The sequence below is a fragment of the Pongo abelii genome, chromosome 14 (genome assembly GCF_028885655.2).
Source record: "Pongo abelii isolate AG06213 chromosome 14, NHGRI_mPonAbe1-v2.0_pri, whole genome shotgun sequence".
NCBI classification, from domain to species: domain Eukaryota; kingdom Metazoa; phylum Chordata; class Mammalia; order Primates; family Hominidae; genus Pongo; species Pongo abelii.
The window spans coordinates 49,570,087-49,581,560 of NC_071999.2; the positions used below are offsets into that span (position 1 = coordinate 49,570,087).

General features: G+C 45.3%; 1 pseudogene; it reads left to right on the forward strand.

Annotated features, from left to right (window-relative positions):
• Nucleotides 1-7,921: 7,921 nt before the first annotated feature.
• Nucleotides 7,922-9,152, forward strand: LOC134759837 (SWI/SNF-related matrix-associated actin-dependent regulator of chromatin subfamily E member 1-like; annotated as a pseudogene).
• The last annotated feature ends 2,322 nt before the right edge of the window (nt 9,153-11,474 follow it).

Below are 11,474 nucleotides of genomic sequence, written 5' to 3' on the forward strand. Positions count from 1 at the left end.
TCAGCACTTTAGGAGGCAGAGAGGGGAAGATGGCTTGAGCCCAGGAGTTCATGACAAGCTGAGGCAACTTAGTGAGACCCCATCACTATTGTGAAACCAAAACATCTGAGACAGGTCTCAGTCAATTTAGAAAGGTTATTTGGCCAAGGTTAGGGATGCACAGCCGCAGGAGGTCCTGATGACATGTGCTCACGGTTGTTGGGGTGGAGCTTGCTTTCATACATTTTAGGGAGACATAATACATCAATCAGTACATGTAAGGTTTACACTGGTTTGATCTGGAAGGGCAGGACAACTCAAAGGTCCGAGGGAGAGGGTGGGGCTTCCAGGTCATAGGCAGATTTAAAAATTTCCTGATTGGCAACTGATTAAAAGAGTTATCAGTAGAAAGGAATATCTGGGTTATGATAAGGGTTTGTGGATAAAGGGTTGCAGAGATCTATGTTTCATCATGCAGATGAATCTTCCAATTAACAGGCTTTGGAGAGAATAGACTACTATATAAAGGTCTGTGTTGATGTTAATTCTAGAGAGGTATAATGAGGCATGTCCAACCCCTTCTTCTTTCATGGCCTGAACTAGATTTTTAGATGACTCTGGCATGTCCTTAACTGAGAGGAGGGGTCCATTCAGATGGTTGGGGTCCTTCAAATTTTATTTTTGGTTTACACTATCAATGTTTTTTTCTTTTTTCTTTTCTTTTTTTTTTTTTTTTCTGAGACAAGGTCTGGCTCTGCTGACCATGCTGGAGTGCAGTGGTGTGATCTTGGCTCACTGCAGCCTCCGCCTCCAGGGTTCAAGTGATTCTTGTGCCTCAGCCTCGCTAGTAGCTGGGATTACAGGTGTGTGCCACTATGCCCGGCTAATTTTTGTATTTTTTGTAGAGAGAAGGTTTTGCCCTGTTGGCCAGGTTGGTCTGGAACCTCTGGCCTCAAGTGATGCACCTTAGCTTCCCAAAGTGCTGGGATTACAGGTGTAAGCCACTGAGCATGGCCTACACTATTAATTTTAAATATATATATATATGTATGTATATATGTATTTATGTATATAATGAAAAGAAAAACTACAAACATTTAAGGTTGGTCCAACTTTGGCGTCATTAATTAAATATCTACTTCCTGTTCTTTAGGAGACAAAAATGCCATTTCTTGTTTTTTTTACATATCAGTGAGGGCACACACTGAGGCAACTTCCCCAAACCTCATCCCCAGCTCAAAGGTGTATTTACATAACCTTATTCTAAACAAAGGACAAATGGGAAGTAGGAGAACAATTTGGTTCATGTTTCACCAAAGATATATTTCCTTCAGGTTAAAGGTAATCAGAGACTTCCAAATCATTGTGAGACAGCCAAGTATAAAGGGGTCCCGGGAGAAACTCCAACTGGCCTGCACACTGGGAGAATAGGGTGAGCCATGTAAGTTTGTGCCCTTTGCATGGGAGAGGAGTCTGGGATTCCAGCCTGGCCTCTCCTGTTCTGGGGTGGAACCTGGGATTCAATCTGTGAGGCAGGAAACCAGTTAGCAAGCGAGAGCCCCCATTTCCCTTTTTTTCCTTTTCACCCAATAAATTCCATTCTTCTTACCTTTCAAAGTGTCTGCGAGCCTAATTTCTCATGGCCGTGTGACAAGAACCTGGCTTTTAGCTGAACTAAGAAGTCCTACAACAATTGTAAATACCTATTAATCCACCAATTATATATAGGCACAATATGGATCTTTGGAAATTAGATAAGAATGATTTTAATGTGAAATAATGACAGCAATATAGTTTAGAAACCATAATGGTGAGGCCTCATTGATGCATACATCTGCTGGGGACTGAGCATATGGTTAGTGCCTGCTACATATGTAAAAACTGCAATTACGGCTTCTTAGTAAGATAATTGATTCTGAGTAAACGTTTGAGTTTTCCTCGTTGTCTTAATTTTTTTTTTTTTTTTTTTTTTTGGTAATTAAGCTTTTGCTGTTTGTTTGGCTGGATGGTTGGTTGGTTGGCTGGTTTTTCATGGCAGACATTTAGGAAGAACAAAGCCTACCAAAAGGAAGATTGTGTTTGCAATATAACTAAATATAGTAACATTACTACTAAGACCAGGAAAATACACAAAACTTAACGGAAAACAGGAACAATAACAACACACTAAAGGACTATTTGAGGCTACTTGTTCCCTGATAAATGTGATGGTAGCAAATGAGCATGCATAGTAGAATAAAATTGTTTCTATCTCATATATTTAGCATTCACCAATTTTATTCCACAGCAGGCCATTGTCTACATAGTGACAGAGTATTCCATAAAGACAAGGACTAGAAAGTGGGTTTTATTTTTTTTAATAATTATAATAAATTATCAACTTTACCTTTAAAGCACTGAACCGAAGATTTAAAATGTAAGTTTAAATTCCATTCTCAAGAAGGAACATGGGGATCATTTTAAAAGCATTAACTTGCTTGTCCTATGCAGGAAAGGCCCCAGAAGAGCAGAGACTGAAGTCTCTACACAGATTGAATTGCATTTTGTTCACTATTTCAGGTACAACCACCACTTCATTATCTGCATGTGAATTTCCCATGGGCCGTTTCCATTCCCAGACCACCTTGAACCTCTTACCCAACAGCAATCAGGTCTCCCATGGCCACACCACAATATGTGCACAGGGGATATGAAATCATTTAAAATTCAGACCAAAAGAGTTTAGGCAGTCAAATCCATTGAGTGGGAAGAAATCCATTAAATTTAATTCAAAGTATATTATAGTTTATCCACTATTTTGGGAGAATTCTATTATTGCTTGCTTCTAATAGCAAAGTTAATGAAGAATTGATTGCTGTTTCAATGAGATCTCTCTGCACACATTTACTAAGAACTCACCTAAATTGTAGCTCATTTTTAATGTGGAACAGAAAACTCAGCTTGTGCCTACATTTCTCATAACAGGTCATTCTAGAATGATTCTAACAATACATTTCAGTAAATTGTATTATACTTAGACCACCAGCAGAAATCTGGAATGATTGGGTCGTTGAAGAATAAACACTAAAGGCAGGCCAAGGGGGTCAATCGCAGAGCAAGAACTTCATTCAGGAAACTGAGGTAATGTCCAGAATTCTTCAAAGACTGCACTGGGGATACTGTTTAACATTAACACAGAACTCTCCAGTTGGTTGGAGAGCGGCTGGGAGAGGTCTCTGTAAGAGTAAGAAGCCTGCTTTCTATTTATTTATTTTTCGGGGCAGGCATGCCTTCTTCAAACAAAAAGAAAGCCCAGGCCTACAGAACCTGGATCTCATACAGACAGGGTCTCATTCTGTTGCCCAGGCTGGAGTGCAGTGGTGCGATCACGGCTCACTGGAGCCTGGACCTCCGGGCTCAATGGATTCTCCCATCTCAACCTCCTGAGTAGTTGGGACTGCAGGCGCCAGCCACCAAGCCCGGCAAGATTGTAGAGACAGGATTTCGCCATGTTGGCCATGTGGATCACTCAGGTTATCCACCCACCTTGGCCTCCCAAAGTGCTGGGATTACAGGCTTGAGCCACTATGCCTGGCCTGAACAGCTTTCTCTCTCTTTTTTTTTTTTTTTTTGAGATGGAGTTTCGCTCTGTCGCCCAGGCTGGAGTGCAGTGGCGTGATCTCGGCTCACTGCAAGCTCCGCCTCCCAGGTTCACGCCATTCTCCTGCCTCAGCCTCCCAAGTAACTGGGACTACAGGCGCCTGCCACCACGCCCGGCTAATTTTTTTGGTACTTTTTGTAGAGACGGGGTTTCACCGTGTTAGCCAGGATGGTCTCGATCTCCTGACCTCGTGATCCACCCGCCTGGGCCTCCCAAAGTGCTGGGATTATAGGCGTGAACCACTGCTCCAGGTGAACATCATCTTATATTGTTTATTATTATTATTACTATTATTATTGAGACAGAGTCTCGCTTTGTTGCCCAGGCTGGAGTGCAGTGGTGTGATCTCAGCTCACTGCAACCTCCACCTCCCAGGTTCAAGCGATTCTCCTGCCTCAGCCTCCTGAATAGCTGAGATTACAGGTGCATGCCACCACGTCAAGCTAATTTTTGTATTTTTGGTTGAGATGGGGTTTCTCCATGTTGGCCAGGCTGGTCTCCAACTCCTGGCCTCAAGTGTTCTGCCTGACTTGGCCTCCCAAAATGCTGGGATTACAGGCGTGAGGCACCACACCCGGCCCTATATTGTTACTATACATGTTGATGGCTGCAGTGGGCCATCTGGTGTGCCGCTGCCATCACACTGGCCACTGCAAGGAGGGTACAGGGAGGAGGCAGACTGCCCCCACCCCTCTACCCCCAATTCCTCCACCCCTCCACCCCACCACAACCCCCCCACCCCCAGCCCGCCACCCTGGGGGCCACCACAATGGGGAATGGCCAAGTCGCCTGCCTGGCGATGGGGGAGCTCCAGGCCACCCCTAAGAGCCAGGACCACAGCAGGAGCTTTCAGCAATATCGCCCCTACCCGAGATGCCGGTCCAGACCCAGTGAGGACCTGGAGCCCCTGCCCCAGGCTTCGAGGGGGTGCTGCCGGTTGCCGGTGCGAGGAGCTGGGAGCCAGGGACAAGCGGGAACTCTGCCCCTTACAAGTTAGTGGGGCGGGACCTCCCCAGGTACAACTGCAGCTGCTTAAGCTACAACAGCAACTCCAGCACCTCTGTGCTCTTGGGAGCCGGGAGTAGGCAGGAGCTCCGCCCTCCTGGGCGAGGCTACAGCCTCCCAAGTCTTGGCTGTGGATCAGGGCCTCCAGCTCCATGCAATAGGCAGGAGCCCCACCCCACCCCACTGAAAACCGGGGCTGCAGCGCCAGGTATCCTGCAGGTTTGGGGGGCCTGGGAAGGCCCCCCCATGCCCTTGCAGACTCAGAAGTGCCTACTCCCACTGCCTAGCATCTCCCCACTCCCAGGGCCTACTCTGATCTTAAAGCGGGATTGGGGTCGAGCCCAAGCACTGTCACAGCCAGACCAGGTAAGCGTAGGCTTGGGCCAGTGCTGACATGCTATCCCTCTGCCACCTCGGCCCCCTCTGGATTTTGGGCACTGAGGAGCACAGGAGGGGAAGCTGAGGGTGGCTGGGTAGTGGCCTGCAGGTGCCCTTTGGTGCCAGCACCCTGCCATGGATGGCCACAGGAGGCAGACAGGCTCCTGGGCAGAAGGGGGCTGGTTCCTAGCAAGGCCCAACTTCAGGCCAGGGATGGCCTAAAGGCTGAGCACTGGGCTACCAGTTCATGAATTGGAATGGGGACTTGTGGTGCCTCCTCTGGGTTGCCCATGGCTGCCCATGGACCAATCGGCTGGCACTTCTTCCCCTCTGAGGTCCATAAAAGCCTCGGGCTCAGCCAGAGCAGGGCAAAGGGCTGCCCTGCCTGTCTAAGATGGAGAGACAACAGGAGGACCAGCTGCAAAGAGGAGCTACCCTCTCTGCTGAGCACTTCAGAGGCCTGCAGAGATGTCTGCACAGCCTGTGGAGAGGAGCCACCCTTTCCAGGGCCTCCTCTCTGCCACCCTCTCCAGGGCCTTCTCTCTGCTGAGAGCTGAACACTCAATGGGAGGACTTGCCTACAGAAAGGAATTATCCACTGTGGGTCTCTTCTGAACTGTTTTAACACTAAAACTCCTCTTCATCTTCTTCACCCTTCACTTGTCTGTGTACTTCATTCTTCCTGGATGCAGGACAAGAACTCAGGCAAAAGCACCACCAGCCACAGAGGTTTCCAGGAAGAAAACTGACACCCCAGAGATCCCATAACATTGCTATTTTCTTCCACTGAGGCCTAAGCTGATTTTCAATGACAATGACCCTCATATACTGTTGAGTGGTTTGAATGACAGATGTAATCAGAGCTATGCTACGAAGATTTTGCCATCAAATGTGTGTTAGGGACTTATTTCCTATCAGATTATGCACATATTTTGTATAAAATTCATGCTACCTGAATGATCCAAGTGAGTAATGCAAATATTATTGGCACAACATTGTATTTATTTACTATCAAGCACTATATATTGCATATATCAAATATCCCATATATCTTAGCCTGAGTTCCTCAAAATAAGAGACAAAGCTCACATGCAGAGTGTACTTGAAAAAATGGAGCCAGTGGGCATGAATGTCAGCAGGGGCAGTGAAATAGGGAAGGAAGGCACTAAGATGAGTACTGAGTTGGCTATCACTGAGGCACCTTCAAAAATGTTTTCCGGGGCTGGCACGGTGGGTCATGCCTGTAATGCCAGCACTTTGGAAGGCCGAGACAGGTGGCTCACCTGAGGTCAGGAGTTCGAGACCAGCCTGGCCAACATGGTGAAACCCCATCTCTACTGAAAATACAAAAATTAGCTGGGCGTGATGGTAGGCACCTGCAATCCCAGATACTTGGGAGCCTGAGGCAGGAGAATCACTTGAACCTGGGAGTTGGAGGTTGCAGTAAGCCGAGACTGTGCCATTGCACTCCAGCCTGGATGACAAGAGCAAGACCCCGTCTCAAAAATAAATAAAAATAAATAAAAATAAAAATGTTTTCCAGGAGGCCAGGTGTGAAGGTTCACACCTGTAATCCCAGAACTTTGAAAGCCAAGGTGGGCAGAGCAGTGAGCCAAGATTGCACCACTGTACTTCAGCATGGGTGACGCAGGGAGACTTTGTCTCAAAAAAAAAAAAGAGGTGTCCTGCTATCACTGTGCTTTAGAATTGATTGCCACAATTTGAATTTGAATAATATTAATCTAATTCTGATTAAATACCTTTCAATTAATATAGAGTTGTTTAGATTTACTGAGCATAACTTCATTAATACATGTGAAAATGTGTCCGGAATTCATTCCTTCCGGTGGGTTCTTGGTCTTCCTGACGTCAAGAATGAAGCCACAGACCCTCACAGTAAGTGTTACAGTTCTTAAAGAGGGTATGTCCACAGTTTCTTCCTTCTGGTGGGTTCGTGGTCTTGCGGACTTCAGGAGTAAAGCCGCAGACCTTCGCAGTGAGTGTTACAGCTCTTAAAGGTGGTGCATCCAGAGTTGTTTGTTCCTCGTGGTGGGTTCGCGGTCTCGCTGACTTCAAGAATGAAGCCGCAGACCTTCACAGTGAGTGATACAGCTCTTAAAGGGAGCGCGTGTGGAGTTGCTTGTTCCTCCCGGTAGGTTGGTGGTCTCGCTGACTTCAGGAGTAAAGCTGCAGACCTTCGCAATTATTGTTACAGCTCATAATAGTAGCACGAACCCAAAGAGTGAGCAACAGCAAGATTTATTGTGAAGAGCGAAAAAACAAAGCTTCCACAGCGTGGAAGGACACCCGAGTGGGTCACAACAGCTGGCTAGGGTGCACAGCTTTTATTCCCTTATATGGCCCCGCGCACATCCTGCTCATGGTCCATTTTACAGAGTGCAGAGTGGTCCATTTTACAGAGTGCTGATCGGTCCATTTTTACAGAGTGCTGACTGGTGCATTTACAAACCTTTAGCTAGACAGAGTGCTGATTGGTGCGTTTTTACACAGTGCTGATTGGCGTTTACAAACCTTTAGCTGGACACAGAGCGCTGATTGGTGTGTTTTTACAAAGTGCTAATTGGTGCATTTACAAACCTTTAGCTAGACACAGAGCGCTGAGTGGTGTGTTTACAATCCTTTAGCTAGACAGAAAAGTTCTCCAAGTCCCCACCCGACCCAGAAGCCCAGCTGGCTTCACCTTTCAAAAACACAGTAAGATCTCACAAATTCAGACTGCATTAATCACCAGGATTCATGGACTGAGAGTAAATTTACATTTGTATTACCTTTTTTTTTTTAAAGGGTCTGCCTAGAAATTAAGCATGTAAAGGGAAGTGAAGCTGGAGCTGCAGGTGCTTTTTCTGCCCACGGTGTCTCAGATTCATTCTTAAGGAACTGAGAACTTAATCTTCCAAAATGTCAAAAAGACCATCTTATGCCCCACCTCCCACCCCAGCTCCTGCAACACAAATGCCCAGCACACCAGGGTTTGTGGGATACAATCCATACAGTCAGCTCGCAGACAGCAACTACAGGCTGGTGGGAAACCCGCCCACCAACAGCTGGGTCACGGGGCATCCTCTGCTATTACAATTCCAAAACCCTGGAAGCCACGAGATAAGCTGCTGTTGCCCTACATGAGGTGCAGCAGAAAGGTCTGAGACCAAATAAAGTCTTCCAACCCTGACCTAAAGTTGTGGGAGATTCGCTAGATTATTGATGGCATGTGGCAAGATCTCACTGATAAAAAACAAGAATATTTAAATGAATACAAAGCAGAAAAGATAGAGTACAATGAATCTATGAAGGCCTATCATAATTTCCCCGTGTACTTTGCTTACATAAATGCAAAAAGTCGTGCAGAAGCTGCTTTAGAGGGAGAAAGTGGACAGAGACAGTCTCGCTTGGAGAAAGGAGAACCATACATGAGGATTCAGCCTACTGAAGATCCAGATGATTATGATGATGGCTTTTCAATGAAGCATACAGCCACTACCCATTTCCAGAGAAACCACCTCCTCATCAGTGAAATCCTTAGTGGGAGTGTGGTGGCAGACATTCGGTCAGTTGTCACAGCAGCTAGAATGCAGGTCCTCAAACGACAGGTCCAGTCCTTAATGGTTCATCAGCGAAAACTAGAAACTGAACTTCTTCAAATAGAGGAACGACACCAGGAGAAGCAGAGGAAATTCCTGGAAAGCACAGATTCACTTAACAATGAACTTAAAAGATTGTGCCATCTGAAAGTAGAAGTGGATATGGAGAAAATTGCACCTGAGATTGCACAGGCAGAGGAACAGGCCCGCAAAGGGCAGGAGGAAAGGGAGAAGGAGGCAGCAGAGCAAGCTGAGTGCAGTCAGAGCAACATCCTTCCTGAGGAATAACAAGCAGCCAACAAAGGCAAGGAGAAGAAAGATGACAACATTCCAATGGAGACAGAGGAGACACACCTTGAAGAAATGACAGAGAGCCAACAGAATGGTGAAGAAGACACGTCCACTCCTGAGGACAAGGAGAGTGGCAGGAGGGGGTCAACAGTATGGCACAGGAAGGAACCAGTGATAGTAACACTGGCTCAGAGAGCAACAGCACAACAGTGGAGGAGCCACCAACAGATCCCATACCAGAAGATGAGAAAAAAGAATAAATGTTGCCTTGTTTCATGTGTTCTAAATACTTTTTGAAATGAAAAAATGTTTTTTGGTTTAAAAAAAGAAATTAAGCATGTAGGCAAGGCGCAGTGGCTCATGCCTGTAAACCCAACACTTTGGGAGGCAGAGGTGGTTGGACCACTTGAAGTCAGGAATTCGAGACCATCCTGGCCAACATGGTGAAACCCTGTCTCTACTAAAAATACAAAAATTATCTGGGCATGGTGGCGCATGCCTGTAGTCCCAGCTACTCGGGAGGTTAAGCAGGAAAATTGCTTGAACCCGGGCAGTGGAAGTTGCAGTGACTCGAGATTATGCCACTGCACTCCAGCCTGGGTGACAGAGCAAGATCTATCAAAAAATAAAAGAAAAGAAAAAAAGAAAAAAAAAATCGAGAAATTAAGCATGTAAAACCTGGCTCCAAATAGCATTTTAAAATATTTATATCTATCATTAGCTATATACAATTATATCTTGGCAGTTATCTCTAAAACTGGCCATAATATGAGCTGCTACAGTAGCTGGTAATCCCAGCTACTCAGGAGGCTAAGTATGGGAGGATTGCTTGAGCCCAAGAGTGGGAGACCAGCCTGGGAAAAAATAGTGAGACCCTGTCTTTAAAAAAACAAAACTAAAACTGGCCATAATAAACATTCAATAGTCATTTGCTGAAGGAATTAAAATTTTAAATTGTAGTTGCAGAGTGACTTAATAATTAAGGAATGGGTCTTCTCTGATCCTCTAATAGCTTGATTCTAGTCATTGTGTATAGTTTAAATTTATTAAACTATGTTTTAGAGAATCATTCTATAAATCAGATGTTCCTCTACATCTAAATGCCTCCAGGCAGTCTGAATTTATGATGCTTCTTTTGGTAAAAATAGGGAAAATCTAAGGATAGAACAATAAGATTCTATTGAATATTTCACAAGTAGTTACAATAGACTTCTTATACCTTTAAGTCCCTTCAAATTGAGATTGTATGTTTCAGCTGGCTAACGTCTTTTAACCTACATACCTTTTTTTAACATCCGAGATACTTGTATACTATAAAACGCACCCATTGTGAAGCAGGATATTTTCCTGACCCTTTCACTAGCAGGAACTGGAGTGCACGGATGCTAGAATTAGCTGGCTGCTTCAGTGCTGGCAGGGGTGGACTCTACTCACTTGGTACCACTGCATTCCACCCCTCACAGGAGGGGGAGCTGAAAACGGGACAGAGTGGGAAGGTGATCTTCCCCTGGAGTCTGGCTGTCCCTGGCCTGACTCCTCTCCGAAGCTGTGCTATCAAACTCTCCCTCTGAAGTCAGGAACTACTTCTCTCCAACATCCAACTGTAGTCTCTGACATCCAGCTGCTTCTCTTTTCTGCTGGCTGAGTTCTGGGGTTTTTGTAGGTATAGGATGGGTGGGCAGGGTGGGCCATGGGTGCTTTTGGAAAAGGCAACATTTGAGCAGGAAAACAGGAATGTAAGTTCTCACTTTGGGCCGTGGCATTAGGCTTTTCTGCTTGAGGGTGGGGCCATTGCCAGGGACCTGCCCTCTTCTTCCCAGAATTTCCCTGCCTCCTGTCTCTATCAATTCTAAGTATACAATTCAATAAATTTTACTATATTTACAGAGTTGTGTACCATAATCCCAATCTAATTTTAGGACATTTCCATTATCCTAAAAACAAACCTCATGTCCTTTTACAGTTCTCCCCATTGCCTGCCCTAGGCACCACCAAACTTTCTGTCTTTATATATTTGCCTTTCTTAGACATTCAATATAATAAATATAATACTTTAAAGGATCATCCATGTTGTTAACTCGTGTCTTTTAAAACCAACATACATGGTGGTTCTGACTGGTATCTCCAAATCATCTCATTTTAATTTCAAGGCAAAATTTCTGCCGTGTACAAAGTTAAATAAAGCCAATTTAAAGAATTTATAGAATCAGGTACACAAAACTAAAATGGATGTTCCTAACAAAGAAGAATCTGTCATTTTTTCTTTATTTTTATTTTTTTGAAACGGAGTTTCACTCTTTCATCTAGGCTGGAGTGCAATGGCGCGATCTCAGCTCACTGCAACCTCCACCCCCAGGGTTCAAGCCATCCTCCTGCCTCAGCCTCCTGAGTAGCTGGGATAATAGGCACTCACCACCATGTCCAGCTAATTTTTTGTATTTCTGGTGGAGACGGGGTTCTGCCATGTTTGCCAGGCTGGTCTCAAACTCCTGACCTCAGATGATCCACCCACCTCAGCCTCCCAAACTGCTGGGATTACAGGCGTGCACCACCGCGCCCAGCCTTTTTTCCATCTTTAATTA